At 39.4% G+C, this 26,146-nt stretch overlaps 1 protein-coding gene and 1 long non-coding RNA gene across 6 annotated transcripts in view; one reads left to right on the top strand and one right to left on the bottom strand.

Annotated features, from left to right (window-relative positions):
* FUT9 (fucosyltransferase 9) overlaps window positions 1-26,146 on the top strand; it is a 114,790-nt gene that overhangs the window by 77,008 nt on the left and 11,636 nt on the right. Inside the window, exon 1 of one of the 5 annotated variants that reach the window (XM_030029558.1) lies at window positions 21,058-21,285. The exons of 3 other annotated variants lie outside the window; for them this stretch is intronic. The gene's annotated coding sequence lies outside the window, so the exon portion shown is untranslated. Of the gene's footprint in view, window positions 1-21,057; window positions 21,286-24,087; window positions 24,195-26,146 lie in introns of those variants that run through there. One more of the 5 variants, XM_030029540.1, reaches the window with a different exon arrangement.
* On the bottom strand, window positions 14,300-25,151 carry LOC115347901. The gene is made up of 4 exons (XR_003925686.1): window positions 25,078-25,151; window positions 23,114-23,302; window positions 19,766-19,890; window positions 14,300-14,873 (listed from the first exon to the last, which is right to left on the bottom strand). It is a non-coding gene; the product is annotated as an uncharacterized LOC115347901 (long non-coding RNA).

The following is a 26,146-nucleotide window of genomic DNA, read 5'->3' as shown; positions in this document are numbered from 1 at the left end:
GGTCCCATGGACTTGTGCACCTTCAGGTTCCTTAGATGTTCTCAACCTGATCTTCTCCTACAGTGGGTGGTTCTTCACTCTCCCAGTCCCTGCCTTTGCCTTCTGTGACTTGGACTGAGTGGCCGGAGCACTTGCCGTGAAGACTCAGGCAAAAAAGTGCCTGAAGAATAGCCTTCTCCATGTCCTGGCTAACCAGGTCTCTCGTTTCCTTCTCGAGAGGGCCCACATTTTCCCTAGTCTTCTTTTTATCACCAACATACCTATAGAAGCTTTTCTTGTTGCCTTTGATGTCCCTGGCCAGATTTAATTCTATCAGGGCTTTCATATATCCCGTCAGGCCATAGTAAGATTTTGTAAGGTGACTGACTGGGACTGACAGCCTGACCAGAAAACTTGGTTCTGTCATTTAAGATAATTGTTTGGGGGAATTTGCTTTTATTTTAGATTGGCAGATCAGGCTTTTCTTGCTGTTATGAGTTGGAATAAGGGTCGGGGCGGGGGGGGGGGGGGGGGGGTAGCTGCCCTCAAAACATTCATTTCTGTTCTATTTAATGAAAACGTGAAATTTTGTGTTAATTTTTCTGGCTGCCTAATGTATGATTCTGTCTCTGAGCAGCAGTCATATGAGAACTGAGATGCTTTAGAGCTATTCCTGGTTTTACTCTTTCATGTTGTAGAACTAGCAGGACTTTCATTTGCTCATGAAGACCAAGAAATACAAGCTTCCCCAGGGAGCTGAGGGTGATAATGCTTGTTTACAACAGGGCAGGATCTAGGGTTACTCAGAAACAAAGTTTCCAACTCCAAAGGTGATACAACTATACAAAGTCTCAGGAGAGATTCAAGCCACAGGTGGAAGTTCTTTCCTATATGCCATTTATATAGGTTAGGGTATTTAAATGTATCTGTGTTTGTACAGCCACACTCAGAAACAGAGTTCACAGAAGTGATGAAATAAGAAAAGTCATTTAGACAGTTTATTTCAGTTTCAAGAACCATTACAGACTGCTCCTTTCACATAGCGTAAACTTTGCTTGTAGCGTCATTACAAGATCATAGGCTAATTCGTGTCTGTTACCCCTGGGTTAAACACCACAGCGCATGGTCTCCCTAGGCTTATGCAATTAATCTTCCTTTCACAGGGAACCTCTTTGTTCATGAAGACATGAATCAAATGCATTTGTAAAAATTTCATATTAAGCTATGAGGTTGATATACTCCCTGTTCAGTGGCATCATCCTCAGACATAACAGTAGCATAGATAAAATCATTGCATTTCTCTCTTGTCTAGTCTAAATCTGTTGGGTGCCTTGCTAGGAAAGAATGGAGTCTTCCTTTCTCTTTTTTTCTCCAAAGTAGTTGCATGAGATCTTTGTTCTCCAAACTGCACCTCAGCTCTACAGTTAAAATCACTTTTCCTTGCACATGTGTAGGGAGAGACCACAGCTGAGCTGTGAGCTGACCCGGGCTTTGCTGTGTGCCCTGCCTGTGATCAGGAGCAGATGCTGATATGCAGGAGTCATCTTAGGATATGGTCACAGGGATAGCATTCGTCTACTCAATGCCTCATTCCTTTTAATACCAGAAAGGATACATGCCACCTTCTTCTAGTTTGTGTTGACAAATAAATCAGGTGGGAAGTTCAACTTGCTCAGCTGCATCAGATATTTAAAGAAGTTGAAGACCTTTGTCAGCACACCCCAATTCAAAGTAATAATTCATGACGTACAGCCAATAACAGCAAGAAAGTGTTTGAATTAAAAAGACCATTTACCGCTGCTATTCATTACCATTGAATAGAACTATGTAGGAAATTTTTAAAGACGTTTGTTGGTAATTATTTGTTGATTCAAAATGGCAGTACTTGTACCTCATGTATATTACTCTGTAATTTCTCTGAACAATTCATCAGCATCAATTAGAGTGCGTTTGGCTCACCTCTGGGGCATATATGCAGCCTTTTTCTTTTACCTACTGCTTGAGAGGTTTGCTTAATATGCTATCTCAGGTCGCCAGATTCAGCAGCTGTGTGGGCCAGATCTGTGCTTCAGGAGAGCATCACCTTCAAAACAAATCTTGTCTGTTGCCCATGAGCATACTGACCAGAAGCAGAAAATATTTTATTTTTTTTCAGTCTCTAGGATCTGCATGCTAAGCCTGCAGTCAATGTGCTCTGTGTAGGTTTGGGTTTTTTTAAACCATTGGATTGTGGTAAATATACATTATCTGGAAGGTACCCTTCACGCATCCTTCCGTGGAACTGGCAGGTGTGAGCAACAAAGGTAGACTTGCACATTATTGTTCTCTGCTGCTTCTGAGAGTAATTTGGGCATTAATTAGATTTAAGGACCAAGAGAAGGACTTTACATTTGTTGCTCAATACATTTCAGGGGGGGTTGTTGTCAGATGCAAGACTATGAAAAGTGAAGATTTTTGTACAATAAAATAGCCAGGCTATAATCTCAGAGCTTGGTAATAGCAAAATAATGTTAATCAGTCATAATACTCTGCAATTCTATCTGTATTCTGTCTGAAGATATAAATATTAAATAATTAATCCCCGCAACCTCTCAGCAAGTTGACTGTCATTATTTCCATTTTATAGATAAACTGCAGAGCAGAATAATTAAATACTTTGGTTAAGGTCACACAGTAAGTCTGCTGAAGATGTGAAAATAGAATCAAACTGCTGATTCCCAGTTTGGCTTTTTAGCCAAAGAACAGTCTTTTTCTGCAACATCTCTCTCACTCATGATACATCTCATGCATAGTCTAAATTAGAAGCATCGTTAAGAAGTGAAGTTAATTACCTTCTCTCCTTTAAAACTATTTGCTGATTTTAATATTGAATCCATTCAAGCAGTTTTTTTATGTGATCATGATGGCACAAAACCTAAACACAAATCTGAAAATAATCATGCTGTTTCTCCATGTTTTCATGGTATAAACAGCCAGTAACACCCACAGCAACTTTATTAAGACAAAGATTAGCAAATATAGGGGTTTAATTGGATTCCATTTTCAAACATATCAAAGCCCTAAAAGACTAGCATTTACATTCTCCTTCTTCTTTATTTCTTCTCCATGACATTTTAAGCAAACCTGTTGTTATGACAATTAAGGCACTGTTTGAACAACAACAGCTCTGCATTTTTCTAGAGAAATGGGAGGGTAGTTTTTAAAAACATGTTATAAAACAATTTTTTAAATCTCATTTTCAAAAGCAAGTACAACGGATGGAGAGGGCATGATTTGAATGTATGCATGTTAATCACTGAATACAATAATACTGAGAAACTTTAGAAAATTCCCCCTGGCATATTAGCTGAATTTTTAGGTTCTGATATAAAAGGAAAACATTTGACCTATAGGTACTTCTGGAAATTTTTTATATAGAGCCTAAAGAGTCAAAGTTTCATCAAAGATGAAACCTAAAACAACATGCGGACTTAGGCGTCTACTTTATGTTCTTACATTCAAACATTTAGGGACCTTTGAGACACTACACCCTCTCAGCTGCCATGTAGGCTTCCCATGTCTGGAGACCTCTGCATCCAAGTTTTTGTCAGGGAAGTCTTCAGCATAAAAGTCCACATATTGGCTCCTGAGTTCTGATGAAACCACACACCCTTCTACTGTGACTGACCTGTCAGAACCTCAGCGGCATCCCATTACCCTGTAAGGACTGTCAAATCAAAATGTGTTCTCCCAGTGCTACCTGCATACTCGGACCCCATCACCATTTTTGGAGCGTGCCTGAGCTTCACATGAGTCAGCATGGAGAAAGCGGAAGGATAACTATTTGACATGTTGCTGGAAGTACTCACCTATGATGACACGAGATGTGGTTAAAATGTGCTTTGTTTGAAGTTCTGAAGCAGGGATTTACACCTTCTGCAGGTTCTCACATGAAGCTGCTGTATTTTGTATTGCATCACAGATGGAGGATGTTTGTCTCCACAACCACAGTGTTTTGGTCAGGTTCACATTCTGCTACAGTAGTCAAGTATTTAATTTTCACCTGGGATGCACAAAGACCTTTATTTTTGAATGCCTCCTTACAGTTTAGTTGTTAGGACTCTTTCCTAGAAGATAGGAAACCAAATCAAACACAGAAGAGATTTGGATTTGATTCTGTTTTTCAGAACAGTGTTATAGACAGCTGCTCCTTACATCCCCCACCTGCCAACCCAGAAAGCACTGACCTTGCTTCATCCACTTGACTCCAAAAGAGGATTAATGACTTTACATCCCAAGGGGTAATAAGAAATAAGCATCTACTCTCTCTCCCAGACAGTTATTTTATGATGAGCTGAATTACTTACTGAGATGTCTATCTCTCTCCTTTAATATGAGAAGCAGATTATACAATCAGCTTAGAACAGACACCTAACTTTTAGGAGATTGAAATGCCAATTAAAACGTCTGGGTTAATTTTGAAAATAGTGATGGATTTCTAAAGCATATGGATGATAGGTGCTTTTGAACAGTGTCCCCTTAGCACTTCTGCAAATAGGACCCTAATGCATTTCACTGAGCTTAAAGTTTTAATTTGGGACTTTGCAGAATTGTGCAACGTATAGCTATAGCTTAAATTATACCTGTTTTCAAAAACATTAGTGTGTATTAAATGAGAAATTTTAATGTGGCTATCATTATGAGATGCAAATTGTAAGAGTTAACAATTTTTTTCTGTGTAGAGGAGTTCCATTAAAATTAATTGTATTTATTTAATTTCTAGTCTAAAATTGAGTGATTTGCTTATATTCTGTGTAAAACAGTGTCGTGGTTTAACACCAGCCAGCAACTAAGCACCATGCAGCTGCTCACTCACTTCGCCCCCACCCAGTGGGATGGGGGAGAGAATCAGCAAAAAAAAAAAAAAAAGTAAAATTTGTGGGCTGAGATAAAGACAGTTTAATAGAACAGAAAGGAAGAAACTAATAATGATAATAATAACAACAATAAAATGACAATAATAATAATAAAAGGAGTGGAATATACAAAACAAGTGATGCACAATGCAATTGCCCACCACTCTCCAACCGATGCCCAGTTAGTTCCTGAGCAGCAATCCCCCCAGGCCAACTCCCCCCAGTTTATATACTGGGCATGACGTCCCATGGTATGGAATACCCCTTTGGCCAGTTTGGGTCAGCTGCCCTGGCTGTGTCCCCTCCCAACTTCTTGTGCCCCTCCAGCCCGCTTGCTGACTGGGCATGAGAAGCTGAGAAATCCTTGACTTTAGACTAAACATTACTTAGCAACAACTGAAAACATCAGTGTGTTATCAACTGATACTAGTGTTCTTCTGACACTAAATCCAAAACATAGCACTATACCAGCTAAGAGAAAGAAAATTAACTCTATCCCAGCTGAAACCAGGACAGTTATAAAATATTATCCAAAACATAGTTACAAAATACTATGTAAGAAGCCTTAAAAAGCTAATTTTATGTATAAGTCTCTGCAGAGAAGAATGGAAACACTTGCTGACCCTTAATATTTAATCTTCTGGTTGTCACAACATCATTTTCTTTTCTTAGCTCCTCCTTTTTTAGCTCAAATATAGAAGGGATTCTGGAAGAAAACAGAAATAAGGGGCTTCACTCATCCTTATTGTCATTATGACTAAGTTTATAAAACAATATTATGAGTTTACAAAGAGCATGTACTTACAGATTTGCAATGGACAATTTCAAAGTTACGACACAGAAAAAGGGGTTACCTGTGATCACAGCTGTAATTCGTATGTCATTAAAAAAATAGCTCTGAATTGGAAATTGTGATTTAGGGAAATAATCTAAAGTAGCTGAGAGAAGAGAACTAAGGAAGGAAGCAGGGGTAACTTTTGCTTTGGGGACAGTAGAGTCCATCACAATCAAAAACTTTATAATCCTTTTCAAAATATTTCTTTGTTATTGTGTCTTAATAGCAACATGCCGCAATGGCATAATACAACAGTAACATGCAGTAAGGAGTTGACACAGGACAGATTTCCATAAATACATTTTTTTCTTTTTACAAATGCATAACTGCTGCAGTCTACTTTTTTTAATTGGTTTCTTTTTTTTTTTTAGATCCATGTCAGCTAAAAAGCACTTGAAACATCTCTGAAAGTAATGAACAGATGAACAGAGACTGCTGATACTATCCGCTCCTGTATTTTAGAAAATGGAATGAAAGATTGGGTCATTTTCCTGTCATTAATATGTCTTTACTTAACATTTGCTTTCATATAGCATATTCATTGTCTTTTCACAAAGTCTCTAAACATACAATATACAAAGGGAGAGGAAATGGAAAAATAATAGCTGTACTGCATATCAACTTGGAGTATATTTACCTACTCTGCTCTTCCTCTGTATCCATCAGTTCCATCTATCCCTTCTTTATATTATCTTGAGACTAAGAAATTCTTCTTCCAGGTTTTCAAGTTATACTAGAATAGAGGTTGTATTTTACCAACCTAAAAAGATTGGTGTCCATCAAAGAAAGTGCATGGCAATCTTTCAGATGGCAAAGCCTTCACACACAAGTGCTCTGCAGTGTATTATTACCTGTATGTGCCTTCTGCGAGCAAAGTTCTGACCTCACTGCCCTTTTGCACAAATTAATAGAAGTGCTAATGAACTATGATTCGTAAGGACTGTCACAATGTCTATGCTATATAAGCTCTATGCTCTATAACTTCTCTGGCCACACTCAAGAAGTGAGCTGGCTCCGCTCTGGGTTGTGTTTAAGGGCATCAGTGCAGCCAGCCTTCCTGAAGTCATGCTGAAAGGCTGGGTACATTAACTCAGATAGATTACAGCTCATGCTCACATGATATCTGAACTAAAAAGGACTTACTTTGGGCTTATTTGGAGGGCAAACATGCTGAGGTTATAATGTGATGATATGGACCTACCAGTGGTGCAAATCAGTTTCTACTGCAATCAGTACAACCTACTTCGTGCACTTGGCATGACACTGATATTAGGAAGTAATTTGATAGATCACTTTTCGCTTTTTATTTTTCCAGTCTGCTGGATCTCATCTGTGCTAATTTGCAAGCCTAAAGCTGCCACAGATCCCAATTACTTACTTAACAGAGGATTCAGTCAGTACAAGGAAACCAGTCTTAGTTACATGATAATTTCTGTACGTACTTTCAGAATACTGTACAAAGAAGGTGAGTCTCTTTAACTCCATTTTATGTTTGAGGAAAGTAAATCAGGCATAAGATCTGACCTGCCAGTCTTGCTGTCACCTGTCCCACCACTCAAGCAAACCAGGTACAATGTCATCCACACTGAAACTCTGAGTATCCTCCTAATAGGTTGCTCTCATTTCCAATCTCTGTCGAAACTACCATCATAGCTTCTCTTTTATGGTAGTCTAAAGTGTGTTTGTCTATGTAAAGGGACTAAATGATATTTTAAATGTGTAAACGAGTTTACACTGAGATAAGCCTCTCCCTGTTGGTCTAGAGGAAGGTTTTATTTATATAACATAAATCTTTCATTCATAGCAAAATTTAATACCAGCCCAGTCATTATGCTTTCCACAGTTTTTCTGAAAAAGAGGCTTGTTTACAGGCAACAGCTCTTCTAACTATGCCTTAGAGATACAGGCATTTCCAAACCTATGCTGTAACAGTCAGCAATCCTTTGGGAGCAATGTTAAAAACTGATACCTTGATTAAGTATTAAGATTGAGAATCAGAGGAAAATCTGTGGAAGAGACTAGAATGTGAATGGGGAGTACATGTGCATTCGGGAAGACTTGCTGCAGATCAATGTCCTATTCAGAACAAACAGTTCTGATGGTTGAGGATGAGGTTCTTGCTCAAGAACAGATCCCAGATCTGAGAGCTATGTAAGCATCCTGAGTTCTTTTTTTTGAACGAAATAAGAAAAAAGACACTTAGCTATTTATAGCTTAGGTAGCTCTGAAACATTTTTTTTCATTTCAGCATATCTTTCCCAACAGAAAAAAAGTTCTGTGTATTTTTGCATTATCACAGAATAAACCCATTCTTCATGCTTTAGAAGTGAAGACAGTGATTTAGAGTTGCTGGCAAACCACGAGCATTTCTTGCTTTACCAAGTGGCAATCCTGTGCAGACAGCGGTGGGTATACCATTCTCAGGGAAGAGACAAGCCTAGGCAGGAGTCTTTGTTTTACCAGTGTCCTAGTCCTGGAGTACTCAACAGAGGATGGGACTCTCCACTACTAAAGTTCATGGATCATTTTAGGAGAAAAACTGAAAAATCCAAACTGTGCAGAAAATACTTCACAGCACATGTTAACTAGCATAGCCCTAACATGCAGTAAAACAGCATGGGGACATCTAATCAATGGCAAATTTCTCTAAATTATAGCAGTCATCCTGTGACAGTAATAGAGTTAGAGCAGTTCAGACCATATCCATTCCACATCTCTGATGAGTTCCAAAATGCAGAGAATATCACCCAAATATTTTTCTACTCTGGGCCTACTCAATTGCTAAACCAGTTCCTAATGGAGCATTGCAGTCAAATGTATTCAGCATAATTTTGCTCCAGATACAAAGTGGTCTGCAGTCATGGTTCAGATCCATGTGGCATCAAAAAAAAAAAAAAAAAAAAAAAAAAAAAAGGGAAAAAAAAGAGCATTTGTTTGAGACTACTTCAAACCTTCCACTTTAAAAGCCCTCTGCCTTGAGAGAACAAGAAGTGAGTTTTGTAAGCTGTATTGGAAGTACCAAACAGTGAAACTCAGGAGCTGCTTTCCCATAGTCCCATGATAGGATTTCTTGTAATCAGTACTGTATTTTTTTGTCTTAGTTTTTGGGGTACACCAGGTTACTTTTTCAAGCTTTGCTCTGCAGCTGTGATTCCTGGAAATGTATTTCCTTGGAAAAATGGAAGCTCTGTGCATTCATAGGGCTGCGGTAGCCAGGAACCTAAGGCTTCCTGGGTTCAGGCTTACCACGCCATTGAATAAAAAAATAACTGCTGAAAACATTTCTAATAAGTCTATGGTGTGGGAATTTTTTCTGTGTGAATTCATATGCACATATGCAAGCATACAGGGAAGATACTAATGGCCATAAATTATATTGTTTTGCTGTTTCTTTACCATCATTCAATGTTATGGGGTTCCAGGTGTGAGGTGCACTGAAGTCTGGCAATTCTCATCCATATCTAATTGCTCCTCAACAGCTATCTAAGCCAGAGCAGTTCACAGTGATGTGTACTTTCCTACCATGTTTAGCTGTTCAGATCTATGTTCTACAGTGCAGTTGGGATGTTGAACAAGCTGGGATTATTTAGAGATGTTGTTCTGCTGCTTGATTGCCATAATGCTACTTCCCTCATTAGAGACATTTTGATTGGAAATCTGCAGTATGAGTCACAAAGGACAATGTTGATGTAATTAGGACGCTAAAATGACAGTGACAGAGTGTTAGTCGAGCTGTGGGAATGACATTCAAATACTGGGTTTCATACTCTCTACTTACAATGGCAATATACCTGCAGACTTACGATGCACAGTAGCAAACATCTGCTACCGTTATTACAGAGAAAGAGGGGCTTATTATTCAGGGGGTAACAACAGCTTTCAAAGATGCCAAGCAAAAGGCATCTGATGACTGAGGACCAGGAAAGCCCACATTTGTGGGATATGTGCCCGTATCCTTTTGCCCTTAGAAGAACGTCCTTCTGTTACCCCTCCTTCATCCTCCATTTGGAATTATTCTGCTTAGGAGACTTTTCCATTAAAGTCAAAAGACAGAGGGCTAAGAATTGCCTTCACTGTATCATTTATTTGCCAAGCCTCCCTTGCTTTGCTTTATCTAAGTGATTTTTCTCCTCAGCAGCTACAGCAGGAATTACTTTAGTGTGCTGTATTCAGTTTGGTATTAGTTATTCTCTGTATCATTCTGTAGCTTTGTTTATTATGCTGCTTTTTATGCCATCATAGCCTGATCAGTTTGGAGTATAGACATCTTGATAGCTTAGTGGCCATATTTATACTGTGGCCAACCATTAGGGAAACTTCAAGAACAGTGATTCCCAATTAGTAAAGTAAAAACGTTAAAAACGAGGCCCAGCATGGAGCTCCACTAAATATCAGAGCGGGACCTGTGACAGCTGGATACCTCGCCAGAGCAGGGCTCTAGAACAGGCGTAGCAAGGAACATGGGAAAAAGTGACTTGGTGCTTCAGAGCAGCATCATTTGGCGGCAGCACTGTCACCTGCATCCAGTGTCTCCCAGAAGACCTGAGAAGCAGGGCAGGGAGGGAACTGGGGATGGAAGCAGACAGAGCTGAACACAGTTGGAAGAACATAATGTCTCTTATTTCAAACGAGGTATTTACATAGTAATCTACATGAAGCCTGCAATCATAGATCCAGAAAATGTATGCAAAACACCAGTGTTATAACCACATTCATGGGATTTTAATTCATGCTCATTAATTGGACGAAGATTTCACCTGAAAGCATTAGTGATCTGGATCCTGCAGACATTTTTAATTTGGAGTGTCTGCTGCTGTGAGAACAAGGAATAACTCTAGTAATGAATAATGAGCAGAGTGAGGCTGGTATGAAATGCATGTAAGACTAAGAAAGAAGTCTGCAGGAAATAGCAGGGATGTAATTCGTGCTGTACCATGTCTCTATGAAAGTAACTGTAGCACCCTTAGTCAAGTATACACTCTTAGGCATGGAAATTAATTCTGCATAGTAAATAACACGGTAAAGCATGGTTCTTCAATTCTGAACCCATTTTAAATAACACAGTAGGACATGTATATGATATAAAATATCTTTAACAAACAAAAAACAGTATCAAGAAACTGCCTCTATTCTGCAACCTTTACTCTGGGCGAATCTGGAGATCCTGTCTTTCCTGAACACTCTTGAAGTCCTAAGGCTTCCAGTTCTTTATCTAGCATTAGTTGTCTGAGCACTGATAATCTTTTCCCTCTCTCAGAGGAGTAGTACCAGAAGAAAAAAAATCCACTGCTTCCATACCCTTTTCTCCTAGTCTTCTCACGGGTGTTTATTCCAGCAATCTCCATGTATGTAATAATTGCTGTTGGATTAACGTGCTGGACCCTATCAAGAACACTCAAACTTCTGTTGATGTGCCTTAAAAGAAGTACCCTTACCTAAAAGCTTAAGGGACACTGGGAAGCATGGTACTCCTCTGGGTGCTTGCTGCTAGAGCAACAGTTGCTGGGTTGTCTACTGATGGAAACTACTAATTACTCAGGCTATGTCTGTATTGAGGTGAGATGTATTTCTTCCACCCTTGCTTTCCTCTAGAAGGTAATCCAGTTGTACACCTCAGAAGAAAGATGTGATGCTGTTGTCACATCCCATCCTGACAGCATGTGACAGTGTGTACCTGTCCTCCAGGCTTGACAGAGGATGAGAAATCTTCCAGCCATTAAGGATACCATAAATTGATAGCTGGAATGATTTCTTGTCCTCTGCAAATTTTTGTGATGTTGAAAATGTTCTCATTTTTACCAGGGCAAAATTGAAATCTTTCAAACCATTCCCTCCCTAATGACATCCACTGGTATTAAAGCACCTATGGGCATCCCTGAAAGTTTGTTCAAAATCTGACAAAAAATATCCCTGATATTTTTCCCTGAGAAAATGTTAACAGACCTGACATTCTTGAGATAAGTTTTTGTTTTGACAAACTGATAATGGACAAAAAAAAAAAAAATTAAACATTTTGTGATCAAGTCTCCTTGAACTTTCACAGATCAAAATATAGTTTTATGCCCAATGCATCAGAATCCAAAATCATTTCATAACGAATGTATGGAGAGAGAATAGGAAACAAAGGGCACTTAATTCACCTTGTCCAATGAAAACAAGAAAGTCATTTCCACCATAGTTTATAGTTACTGTCCAGTAAATCTGAGTTTGTCCTCCGCTAGCAGAGGAAAACAGCATATACACTGCAGGAATTTGTAAAAGAAATAAAAAGTCTTTCCTCTGCATTTCAAACAATAATAACAGTGGAAACATTTCTATTGTTCTTAGGTTTTGTAAATCAAGGTATTCCAAAGCTAAATTCTGTGCCACATTTGCCTGAACAGAATCCCTTTTATGTAATTTCCCTTATATATTGCAGTTAAATAAAACAGTGATGTAAAATCCCAATGGAAAAATAAATCTAGCTAGAGCAATCATACTATCAACACATCAGCTCTGCAAAACTCTGTCTTGCTTCCTTGCACAAAATGGCAATTTAAAGTATCTTTCCAGAAGTCTCCCGGGAGATTATCGTATTTTATTCTCTATTTAGGAAAAAAAAAAGCAAAAATGTTTGAGAACCTATTAGAAGTCTTCTAGTGAAATACTTACAGTTCAGTTCAGCATTATACGCCAGTTTCAGAAAGGCTGAAATGTAATTTATTACATTTTAGTTTCATCAGCAAGTAAAGGTCATCCATCCAAAACCAGCTTTTCTGGATGCACACATTTCATTTGTTATCATCTTAAATAATGCAGAAGTGCAGTCAAATTCCAATATCTGTCAATCGCACACAAGTTCTGTTAAGTAATCATTTACTTTCTGTTTAAATGCTTACACCATGGACATTGAATAAATGCTTCCTTGACATTCAAACAAACAGCTAAAAGCAGGAAGACTTCCTTTAAACTGTAAGGAATTTTCTAAATATTTCGTGAGTACCTGAAAAACTATATTGACCAGTTAATATTACATTATTTAGAATCTAGAAAAAGTATTCTGCACGTAGTTACACCTCTAAAAATCCAAACTAACTCAATCTTTAAAAGTACTCCTCTCTGATTTTTAAATGTAGTCTTTCTCCTCATCTGTTGTATCAATTGCTAATAACAGGTGTCATTGGGAGCTCACTAGGAACTACAAACAAGCACAGAAATAACTCGCAGATGCACTAACTGTGAATATACCATTAGGCATACAGCTAATATGTCGGGTTATTTCTGTTCCTTTGGCAAATGTACCTTTGGCATATTTTACTGTTGAGATTGCAAAGAAAGAATCAAGCATGGTTAATTATTCTTGTGTCTTTGTTGCTGTGGTCATTGCCTGCGTTAGTGATCTGCTTTGAAGCCATATTGCAGTTATGAAATGGACTCCCTGACTGCTTCCCCTCATTGTCTGTTGGTTCAGTTCTTAAAGAGATTTAGGTGTGCACAAACCATTTTCCTTTCCAAGAAGAAGTAGTCAGAGGCTTTGTTTCAAAACTTCTCCAGAGCTTCATGAGAATATTCAGCCCCAAAACAAGGGGAGGGCTGGACCACCCCGAGGTCCTGTGGCATGAACCCTACCTGCATTCAGCAACAGGGCTTCCAAAACAGCCAGAGTTCCTACAGCAGCCTGAAATGGTTCTCACGCTTTATAAGGGGCCACCCACTTTATAACATACTATGTATGTTTTCCTCTTCACTGCCAGCTGCCACCAGCAACTACATCTTCAGGCTCTTTGCCACTCCTTTGGCATCCAAGAAATAAAATTTAGAATTCACTTCAAATATATGCTCAAACAGATTGACATAAGGTAGAAATGACTCACAGCTAGGTTTTCAACCTCAGGTTTCTAATGCATATTTCTAGCTTCTAACAGTTCGAAACAAGTATTTTTTTTTCTACTTGTTTAAAGGAAGCAAAATGCATTCAGTTAATATGTATATTACAATTACATATGGCATATTTGTCTATTATGGAAGCACACATTAGCTGCCACCTGCTGATTATCCCATAATGAACAACAAAGACTGAGTTATAAAATCTCCTCCCGCCTTCATATATATTCGTACAATGCCTTCCTTGTTCTGACTTGGCCAAACTTTCTCTAGTGGTAAATCAGTCTGCAGGATGAATAAAGCTCTGCAAAAGAAACCCTCTCTATCGCTGAAGGTCCTGCAACAGGAGCTAGTCAGTAAGAGACTGATCCTACACAGAAGCTGAGTTCTGCTGAAGATACATTTTCCCAGTGAGGCAGCCAGTCTCAGCAGCGCTAAGGAAGCAAATAGGATGTGCACACTCAGGTCATCCTCCTCTCATTCTCACATGCAGAACAGAGCAAAACAACGACCTCTATGAGTACGGAATCGTTTAAATAGAATAAATTCCCACGTATTCTACTTACATTTTAATCTTCCCTTTTGGCATTGCAGAGCATAATTTCAGAACAATAAATAACAGAACCAGATGCTAAGGTGTCGGACATGACATAGGAACCTGAACAGAACAACTCAGAAAATAAACAGAAGATATGTGGAAAAAACCTTTGAAAGAGTTTATTCTAAATTGTCCTTAGATTTATTTTTTTTTAAAGACACACATAAATCTTAGACCTTTGTATTGACATTTAAAATTAATCCACTAGAAATAGCTGGTTGTAAACAATTACCATATTTGTCATATTCATGACTCAAAACCTGAAAGCACAGAAAACTTGAAAGAAACTGACTGGTAAAAACAATGAAGCTGATAATCATTGCTGACGCTGAAAATGCAAAAAGGGGCAGAATATGAATGAAAACTAAATTGGGTTTTAAGAATCCTTTATCTTTAAAGCTTTCTATTCGTATCAACTATGTCAATAAACATGCTTGCTTGCTTATTTGGAAAGATTCGTGGGTAAAATCACCCCATTCCCCCATGACATATTTCATCAGCATCCTAGTCTGAGTGATGGCCTTCTCTTCCTTGCTAGAGTTTTTCCAAAAGTCTAAAGGCAGATTTCCCATCTCCAGATACGTATACAGAGGTCTCATGCATCTCATGCTGTAAATAATCTTCAGGATTGCAGGATTCAGCATGCTGCTGTGCTTCTTGCTGACAGAACTGTTTGAGAGCAATGCCTTCTTTCATGTCCTCTCTGATAAAAGGGTTAAGAAAGAAAAATATTTTATTTCTCATATATAATAATCCCCGTATCCACTTTCCACCTCCTCTTCCCATCCACCCCTCCCTGGCTCACTGCCTGAGTGAATTCAATGCTCTGTTTCTCTCCCTCCTATTTGCCAGTATGGCAGCAGTAGTCGCTCCATTGCCTTCTGCACCTGCTGGCTGTCACATTGCAAAGCAGTAGCACATCTCATTAGGACCACTGCCTCTGTTCACGTCCAGCAGGCTGGACAGTAGTTCCCTATATATTCGTAAGCATATGTGTTCATGTGTATATACTACATACATACAGATGAATGTAAGGGTATGGATACAAAGAAATATAAATCAGAATTGATAAGACACATTTCAGGGAATCTTAGGAATTAAGTGTGCTACAAATACCACATAAAAGGTGTGTATATATATATATATATATATAAAAGTATATATTTATATTTATAAAATGTTGCAGGTGTGAAAACTGAGACACACTTTTAATAAGGAATTAAATCTTTTGTATAGTTACAGATTGTGTGTGCCTGTGCATATGTGTATATATGGGAGAGTGTTTATTATTTGCAACTTGTTCCAGTGTTTAGATTCCCTGAGCTCTGACTTACATCTGTCTTGCTGTCTCCTGAGTTGCCTTAGGTTTTTCATTTCTAAGTTAACTTTAATCACAAAGGAATAGCTTTTGAGCTCTTTTTCTCACTTCTTATATGTTGCTGCAATCAACTGAAAGAAAAAAATCCTAACCATACTGAAATTAATAGAAAGATTTCCAGTGTTTCTGTGAGCAAGATTTCATCTCTGATACTTCTTGTTTTTCAGCAAATCCAGCTTTGCTGACAGAGTTTCGACTATAGTTCTGAAAAAGGGTTGTGGTTTTTCCTATTGTACAGATCAAGGGGTCGTTGACTTTAATCTGATTAAATCTTCCATTTCGCTTTACTAATTTACTACAATCAAGAAGTTTAGGATGTGTTTTCAGAGACTGGAAACAAAGATACATGCCAGTGATATCTGATCTGAATAAACATGATATGACTAGTTTCTAGTGACATTTGTTTGAAGGAAAATATTCTATCCCACAGACTCAACTGTTTTCATGTAAATTGAAGTCATCATTGTCAAATATCTGTTAAAATCTTTATGATATTGTGAAAATCACTTTATCTTTCTGGGACTTGATTTCCACCCCTCCTTTACTCTACATAAAGCAGTCTCAGTAATAATTTTCTGACCGTGCTGTGATTAAAACTTAATTAATATTTGTAAAAGTCCAAAAGATTCTTTAAGGGAAGGTATTTCAGAAGTGGAAGTATTGTTGTTATTAGAGCAGCATTTTATTTTGCTCATATGGCACTTTTAATCTGTAGATTTTAAAGCATTTTATTAACGGAGGGAAAATGTCATTAGCCTCATGCTATAGGTGTCTATGAGATAGAAAGTGATTAACACTTAAATTAATACAAATTAAATTCCACTCAACTAAACTCAGGTTAAACTGTAGAAAAGCCCAGAAGTCCTCCTACCACTTTGTTCTCTGCCCCATATATGAGACTTGTCAGGGCACCAACAGGATCTAATTGCCCTGGCAAAACTGTGCTGTCCTGCATCAGACCAAGATGCTGGTCAGTAACATCAAGATTTCCTAACATTATTATTATTGCTTTTGATTTCACTCCCTTTATGAGAACTTACGATATACGTTTCTAGCAGAAATTCCATTTAATTTGGCCAGGAGGGAGACTTTGTAGTATTTCTAACTTTGTTTTGTGTGACATCTGACTGCATCTGACCATGCAGACCAAAGGCTGCACTCAAAAACCAGCTTGTGTACCGAGCATTAGCATGTCTGGCTGCTAGCCCAAAAGCCTTGTTAGGGTGCCTAGACCACCTACCTAATGCAGGAGATCAGGCACCTAAGGATGGAGACACACAGCACAAGTAGTGGAAAAGGCTGCCCAGAACAGGACTGGGATGTGTCTTCCTCCATCCCTCACCAAGCCACATCCAGTGGCTCTGAAGGAGTGGGTCCTCCTTGGGTTTCAAAGCTGGGAATCCTCCCTTGAGATCAGGGAGCTAGCCCCTTTCTTTTATGAAGAAATTAGGGAATTGCACCTTTTGAAACACAGCCAGAGGAGGATTCACCCAAAATACAGACCGGTTTTTGTGATCTTTCCAGCAAAGGAGATTCAAACCACCTCTGCCACCTTCTCTTTACAGGGTTGTAAAACTGCACAGGGAAGGAAGCTGACTCCACCCTCTACTGCTGCAGATGTGCCCCTGGGCATAAATCATTAGGGACTCAATAGGCAAGAGACAGAAAGAGGTCAAGGGAAAATAGTAGTGTCTTGATTAGCAGCTAGGGCACCAATATGGAGGAAAGGATTCTTTGCCTCTAATCCTAAAGCTCTTCACACATTTTAAAATCGACAGCCATTGTCGCCTAGGAGCTAGGAAATCTTTGAGGGAAGTGAAATATCTAGGTCTGAATCACTTCAGGCTGAAGTAGGATTCATATCTCATAGGTCATAGCTTCAATTGGTGCATAAAGGGACTTCATCCTATGCCTGTTTCTTTTAAAACCAGACAAACAAAAAGCAGCTGCTACCAGTGCATTTAAGATGGAGTCTGCTCTTGTAGGCACATCTACATCCTTAGGGCTGAGAGCTGGGGGAATAGCTAGTTTATCGATTTTGAATGGCCTTCCCTGTGAAGAATGAGCCCCTTCTGGGGATGTGCTGGCACCAGGCTGCTAAGTGCACAGAAGCCTGAAAGGCAGAGGGCCAGGGAGAGTTTAAGCATGACCAGCATTAAGAGACAAATGAACAGAGGTTTTCAGGGTTGCAGTTTTGGAGCCAGATACCAGCATTTCCCCTGATCCCTACTAGTAGTGCCTGTTTCTGGTTTGGGGCTCCTTAGGATTTGGGGTAGCCTAATCAACCAGGGGTTTAGGTCCCTCTTATCATTCTTGTCATCAAATTAGTCTTACCCACATTTGCTAAGCTGTGTTCACTGCAGGGATCCACAGACTGTTTGCAAAGCCAACTGCCTGCCCTCACTTTTCTTTGTAGCAATGTCCTTAAAGCACAGGAATACAGAATTAAACAGAGTGCTGCTGACCTCATATCTAGCTCCTTTTTTTACCCTTTTCCAATTTATTATTTATTATTTATTTACCCTTTTCCAATTATTCCCTTGCTCGCTCTCTTTCTCTTCCTATTTCTTCCTAGCTATCTCTGCTGACCTTCTTTAGAAAGTTACTGAGTAAGATGGCTATATAAAGTCTTCCTCATGTAGTACGAACAAATGAAAACTCTTTCTTTGCCCTGTTTAAATACCTGTTTTTAATATGTACAGTAGGGTTGTACCGGGGAAAGACTATGGGCTGCAAACCTTAAGATGGGAAAAAGACTGTTTGGCAAATTGTATTTCCAAGATATAGTAAATAATTTTACATTAAATTGTTACTGTAGTGGTAAAAATTTTATTAATTCATTATGGAATTTTTGCTCTATTAAGAGCAGAATAATGTATGACAGTAAAATCCCGTAATTGAACATCAGAATGAATTGCTTTAACTTACACTGCAAATATTTAACTTCTCTTTTTTTACAAGCATAAAAGGAATATAATAAGCTAAGAAATAGCAAATAGCTTGAGTCTTTTCAAAAGAAGTGTGATGTCTGCACTTACTGATCTGCTTTGTACAATGTACTGTCAACAGCCGGTGCAGAATATTCTTCATTCCCGTATTCTAACCTTGAGAGTTGCTCTCAGAGGCGTCGGTGTATACGTTAACCTGGACAGTAAGTGGTAACAAGAAAACATCACCTTAGAACATGTAGGTGTTTGTAACTACTGGAGGATTTTTTCAGACTATTGCTCCTTCAACCCATTCCTCTTATGTATTTGCTATTTCTTGACTGAAGGATTCCTTTTTTTTCTTTTCTACAGAAATAGTCTTTTCAGTGACTTTTTGTTAAGCTTTGTAATTCTTAGCTTGTTATACTAGTAGTTCCAGCTCTCTGCTCTTCCTTTTGTTATGCACACAAAGAAACACTCCAAGAAATTAACCACTGGTTTCTCTCAACTGCGATTTTGTTTTCTCAGAGGAGTGTGCAGTTTGAGAGGTTTAGGGATTGTTATTTTTGCTGGTTTTACAATATGTACTACCTAAAATATATATTCTCTTTAAAATATGCTTACGGTCTTGCTATTTAATGTTTTAGGTTTGGAGGGATTATGGTTTTGTTTCTGTTTGTGTGTGTGCATATGTTTAAACTTCTTATGATTTTATTAGGAACGATTCTGAATTTACTTTGTGTGGATCTTGCTCTTTCTCTCTGTGCATGAGTAAGGAGCCACTTGGATTGGACTCTTAAAAGTCTTCTATTCTTGTTTTCAGTGTCCAAACTTGGCTAATCTTTATGGTGACTCACTAATATGTTTGCTCCAGCAAGACAAAGCACTTCATTTAAGAGTCCTTTCGTATAATCACCTGCTATCTTAAACCTACCAGCCTCTTTCTTTAAAATGTTCAGCACTACCAACACAAGTCACCTTGAAAACATAGCTATTGGCACAAAATGGGAAAATGACTGGTGCTAGTCTTCCATTTTTCTAATTGTCCGTGAATTTGGTGCTGATGTCCTTACACTCACAAATGCTCTACATTACATCACTTGAATTGCACTTTTCCCAGATGGAAAATAAGCAACCATCGTTTTTGGCACTCAGTATCTTACAATATGAAGGATTTGTATTCTCTATACAGAGACTCTAACCTGAAGCTTTGAGTCACTGAGGCTCTTTTATGAAAGCTAGAGCAGTGAGGATCTCTGCTCAAGTCATTTAGACAACAAATAGCAGAACCTGGATAAGGACTCTTGGCCATCATGAATCCTGTTGACCAACACTTAGTTACTTCTTTATTCAGAATAGTCAAGAAATCCCATTTGGTTGGCTGGATTTCTAAAACAAATGTCCACCCTTCCACTCTGTGAGGGGAAGAAAAAAAAAGAAAAAGTCTTATTTGCAAAGAATATGGACATACTTCAAAAAAATAGGCCTATAAATCATCACCTCTCTTCACTTTCCTTCTGACTGTATCAGTTAACGCCATTCTCCCTTTCAACCACAGAGCAGATTGCAACTGATTTGAGCACTTCAGTTGCTTTCTTTTCTCTCTAGGGCAGTTGTTGTCTCTCTGGCAACTAGTATCCATAGCACTTAAGACTTTGCAAATTAAAGCAAGGACATTGACTTGCATCCTAAAAAAACAGTTACATAGTACAGATCCCAAGCCCAGAGGTATAATGTTTCTTAAGGAAAAGGTGCTAGGCAGGCAGAGAAGTGAAATGTTAAGTAGAGATCAGATTATGAGGATTTTATGGTATTTTTTAGAGGCCTCTCAGGCTTTCTTTTTAGGCTACAGAGCTGTCTCAGGAGTTATGCTGCCACTGGCAGAATCCTCCAGATCTATGCAGTTGTATCTGCAAAAAAAGCAGCATTAAATCCCAATTAAAATTTTCGAGCTTGCCTATGCAGCAAGATTCAGCAGTCTAACTACTGCACACAGCCTCTAATCATATCTACACAAACAGCTGGTGCTTAGAGCTCCAAAAGTCTTGCTTTGCCACAGAAGTAATGTCCCCTACAGTAAGTGTTCACTATTATAAGCAGGCATTCTCTGCTCTTTCCTGATTCTGATTTGTCTGCTTTGCATGGGGAGGTGTTTTTCCATTGTACTAGGGAACTATATACTAGGAAATCAGCCAGCAACTGTGATTCTGGGATGTGGAGTTTAGCACATGCACAGAAAACCTATGATTCTTCTTCTGCCACTTTATGCCCCATCTCTGTTTGGCTTAGCTCACACCATTTTCACAGCTACCGTGCATTAACTAGGGCTTTCTGGTGGGCTGGTGGCCATCACAAATACATAGCTTGTGCAGGTATGTTATTCCTATTTCAGCTGGTCGGCTGCAGTTTTACAAGCCAGCCACAAAGCTACTGAAGAGCTCTTTCTGCAGTTCTGGCAGAATCAGAGAGAACAGCAGTTTGCTGTCCCCAAACCACATGGAAAGAACTGAGAAAGAGACTACTTGCTTCTGGAGCAGCTTTTCTTTGATCAGCTTCATTTGGTGCAGAGCCTTTTCAGGGCTTTTGAAAGAAGTGTGGACTGGCTTGTGCTGCATAGATAGGATGAGTCTTATCTTCAGGAAGATAAAAAGCACTTTCCTGGCAAGGCACATAAAGTTTGCTACTAAGCCACAGTGGTGAAGAACTCCCTTTTCTGTAGCTAGCACCCTATGGAAAGCCACCACCTCTTTCACAGAACACTATCGGTCATAAACTAGATGTGATGAGGACAAGCCAACGTGGAATTTAAGGTAAAAAAGGTCTTGTCTCTGCATGTTACCAAGGCTGGCAATTCTGCTGAGGTTTCTGACAGGTTTGCATGCATGTGTTTTCCAGTTGTGCCAGGGGTGTAATGGAGAGTATTCATGTTCCCTCTGAGACAAACCTGAAAGCTCTTAATTAGAAAGCGACACAGCTGTAGTGTGAAGTGGGGTGTCCTGACACTAATGCCAGATTGTCTGGAAAATTCCTTGCTGGTAGGATTTGGGGCTAATTCCACTGATTTTTGGTTGTTTGGGGTTTTTTTCTTCATATGTGGCAGTGGGGGTAGAGATAGGGTCACTCCAGTATGGACAGCAGTGCTGTAGCCATTTCCCTCTGTTATTCTGGGACACTCCGTCCCTGGTTAATGCCTTTTGCTGTACAGTTGGATCACAGAAAGAAACCACTGAGCTGTTGCCTAAGCAGCTGGAGAGTGACAGTGTGTGACTGCCATGGGGAGAAGGAGAAGATAGATGACAATCACAGGGGAAGGCTGGGGCTGCTGAGCCATAGCAGCATGCTGTGTGCTGCACAGCAATTGGGAGAAGGGAGCTGAGAATAGGGTTTTCCTCAGCAAGGCCTGAGGGGACAAGATTCAGAGATTCTCAAAAAGCAGCAGTACCCCAGCTAGCAATTGACATGAAAATACTGACTTGTTTGTTGTTGTTGATGTCCATGTAATTTTTCAGTTTCCTTCATATTTTCACTGTGTACAGTCTGGCTATTTCATAGTTTGCAAGACAAGTTTCAAGATGGGGGATTTTTTTAATCATTTATTCAGCAATTCTTTGCAGTTTTAGACTGCCAGCTTGTGTTTTTATTAGGTGCATTTTACAAGAATCTGTGTTTAATATTATCACTGCGCACAATGCTGGAAGGAATCAAGTGAGGTCATCTAGCCCAGCCCCAGAACCTGGGGGCAGAATCTGATCTCTCATTGCTTAGTGGTGCTTGTCTAACCTGTTCTTAACAGTCTCCAGTGATAGGTTCAGCACCATCCCTAAGCAATCTATCTTAATGGCTACCTGTCCTCGGGGTGCTCTTAGATCATTTTTCTAAAACTGTTCAAAATAAAAATTACTACTGTTGAATAAAATGATTCTATACTGTTCTCAAAGTGCAAATACACAAAACTGGAATCTGAGGAATTGAGCAAATAACCCGAAAACAAAGGAGGTGGAGAGGGGAAGAAAAAGAATGTTGCAAACAATAGAATAAAAATATGCAGTCTGAGATTAGCAGCTCATTCATCTTTCAGCCTGTAACTGTATGCAGCTCTGTTGAGCCTTTTCATACTGGGCTGCTTTCAGAAATCTGTGGGACAGGCGTGGAAAGGCATGGAAGTATGCCCATGTTTGGGTAGTGGCGGGGAAAAAAATCCACCATTCCAGTTGCGACAGAGGAGGCTTAACTGGGAGCACTGAGAGTTAATTCCAATAAAAAGAAGCATTCTTCAGGCTCAGACAGCTGAAGCAAAAGCAGTTTGGGGCATGTACGCATGGCAGTGACTTGGAGATAAGAAGTCACACTCAGGCTATCCTGAGGCAATCAGTTTTCTTTTAATACTGCAGGTGAAAAACTCCAGCTAATTGGAAGTATGGTCTAAGAAAACACAGCTCTTAGCATAAATGCAGATATGCCATGGCCGAGGCTGGTGAAACGTGCCAGAGGACAGGGACAGCAATTTCAAATGAGCCTTCTTTCTAACAATAACAATTGTTTGCTTGTGATTCTTTTCAGTTGCCACAGTATTTGACTGTCCTTTTAATAGTTCCAGGGTATCTACCTAGCTAGCTGTCTGCTTCTAAATGGGCCTACCTCTGACACCTCTGTTTGCCTCCACGTCCTGCTCCTCAATCTTGATAAGTCCTTTATGCCAGAAATGTCCTGTCTGATCCCAGGAGTGATCTTCAGAGACTATCTTGAGGTTGTTAAGTATTTCATCTTGAGTTATACTGAGACCAAGTGATGATGAAGATAAGAGTTAGCTCTGAACACTTAAGAATTCTAAGATGAGAAAAGCAACAAGTGATTTTTTTATTCATTATTTGATGTCCATTATTTCAAAAATCTTTGCTCTAGCTTAATTTTAAAATACTGTCCTTTTCCTTTGGAAAATCTCAATACTAGGCTACTAAGAAAAGTTATACCTCTGCAAGTAGTGACATATTTTGGGCTACTGGAAAAACCTTGAGTGTATACCAGAGAAACTGATGTAAAAACGTACCAGGTAAACAGGCATTGATATTATTGACCAAAAAGGTTACATTTTCTCCCTCCTGTAGTGTTGCATAACCAGAAAAAAAATTGTCTATCCCTTCTGGAATGATTGAGAACCAGAAAAAAAATGTCTATCCCTTCTGGAATGATTGAGAAGTCACTGTTGTAATGAAGCCATGATAAAACAGTTTCCATAAAATTCCATTTTTTTTTCTTAGTGAACATGATGCATCACAAAATAGATATATTTTTGCAAGGCTTGCCTGGTGTGCTTAGGGTTAATGTTGCTGGTACCCTGTTACCATCCCACTGTTTGTGTTGCTACTAAATGGAGTTGCTTGCTGATTGAATGCCAAGTTTTGCACTTAAAAAGAAGCCTTGCTAAGTTTTGTACCAAGAAAAATAGTCTTGTACTGATGAAATACTATACTTTCAACCTGGAAAAAAAGCACCCAGAAAATACTTGCTATGCCACAACACTCTGAAATGTACTTTATAACAAAACTATCAAAAGTACTGAATCCTTCCAGTTGGCAAAAGTCTCAGTAAACACATTTCTTTGACAGTTTTCTTTTCAGAGTCTAGCATGCCAGAGATTGATGGGGGAGGGGATCTGCAAAAAGGAAGTTTGTGATTCTGTGGTAGAAGGAAAGCCATGAAAGAGGAATGGTGAGCTAAGGTTAGTTGGCTGGGTGTCTTGTAACAAGTCTCCTTAGCATTACCTTTATAGTGAGAATTACAATGGGAGGTCAATGATTATCTTGTGCACAAAAGAGAAGAAGGAAATAAATAAATATGGAAGACTCCACATTTTGGAGAATATCGTGTAAAAAATATTCTGTGAATTCTAGTGGACAAATGAAAAACACAACCAATACTTCCTAGCTATACGGACAAGCTACTTCTCAAGAAAATAGTATTTGTCAACAGGTGCTTAACACGTAACACGTGCCTTCACTGTACTGCTGCCTGACTGTGTACAGGACATGAAGGCAGAGTTTGCTGGTCTATTCCACAGGTTCCTCAATCTGCTTTATGAAGCACAGAAGTTATTGCATCTGAGGTTAGCACTTCATCCTGAAAAAATACTGCTATTCCCAGTGCATGTCTTAATAGTTATTACTGGAGTTAACACAAAATGGAATAGAAAAATAGAATTCCATGACAAAATCTTGTCCAGCTCCTCGGGGTTTAGGTAAGTGGTATTTTTAGGGGTCTGCTCAGGTCTTCTGCTGCTTCCCTGCAAGCCTTTCATTGCGGGCTTTAATGGATCTTGCTTTTACAACCCTCTTCCATCATCCCATTAGTAGTAGCTTCAAACTGAAGCATGCCAGTGATGCCTGTATATCTAATGGATGTATGAGCCTGTGTAATGAATGGTTAATTCTCTGAATCCAAAGAATGGAAAACTAAACAGAACTATCTTGACTGTAGGCTAGTGTTTTAGTGAAAGGCAAAATCTAAGAACCATGATCCCAGACCAGGAGGGGGCACATGAGTTCACGGGGCAGAAAAGCAATGCGAGGAAACAGGTCTAGAAGGGATAAAATAGGTAAACTCACCTGTTTAGTGTTGTGAGATGTTAATATTGGTACCCTGGGTACCACAAACAGCAAGCGTTTATCCTCACGTTGGCACTACAATTCAAAAGCTTCCTACACAAATGCAACACCATGGACTCACTAGAATTTCAAGCAGAGAACAGAATACATAATATCTGGTCATTTCCGATGTAGCAAGAATTGCCATGTGATGATGCAGAGGTTTTTATTAGTTAGCAGAAGAGCTTAGTGTAAAATAATCCCTAACAGAGACGCTTGTGTCAAAGAGCTTTTAACTGTAGGGCGACTAAGTTACAAGGCACAATGTTAAGGTCATTTTCTGATTTCTCATCCATTTCAATCACTAGATAATGAACAATGTCTGTGAATAGACACCTTTCCCAACCTATTGTTCAAACTCAGCTCAAGCTGTCTGTTCGGTGAAAAGCTACACCTATTCTGTGTGTTGGTTTCAACAGCACAGAAACAAAGAACAGAGTTACATGAAGACCAGCTCAGCCTCTTGTTTTTTGCTTGTGCTTCGTCTCCTAGAGCTGCTCAACCTAAATCCCTTCTTCCTCAGAGACCCCATTCTGACTTTCAGTACACTAAAGCAGGGAAGAAGCCTTCTGCTCTCGTGGGTCATAACCTCCCCTCTAGACATATTTTCCAGGAAAAATCAACTTAAGCTAAAAAAAGCCAATGTGATGTTGCTGTAAAACCACATATTTCTTTCAGAGGGATTTAAACCGACGAGGATAAGTGGAAAAGCCATGGACACAACAGTTCTTCCCCTTTATTCCTTTCAGGATCATTTTGCTCAAAGCAGAGAGGACCTGCTAAACTACATCCTAAAGAAAGGGGCCAACACAAAAGAGTCAGACTCAACATACCACTATATTTTCTATAACTGCATTGGGTGCAGGTGCCCAGGCACTGTCAGGGGGGCTGCGGGGCGGCCTCTGTGAGGAGAGGCCGGGGCTGCCCCGAGCCGGACACAGCCGGTTCCAGCTGGCTCCAACCCGCCCGCCGCAGGGCACCGCTCGGCCCCCAGCCAAGATGGCGGCGTCTCTGGGAAAGCGGATTTAAG

Source organism: Aquila chrysaetos, chromosome 2 (genome assembly GCF_900496995.4).
Source record: "Aquila chrysaetos chrysaetos chromosome 2, bAquChr1.4, whole genome shotgun sequence".
Lineage (NCBI taxonomy): Eukaryota > Metazoa > Chordata > Aves > Accipitriformes > Accipitridae > Aquila > Aquila chrysaetos.
This window is presented reverse-complemented; position numbering and strand designations above follow the sequence as displayed.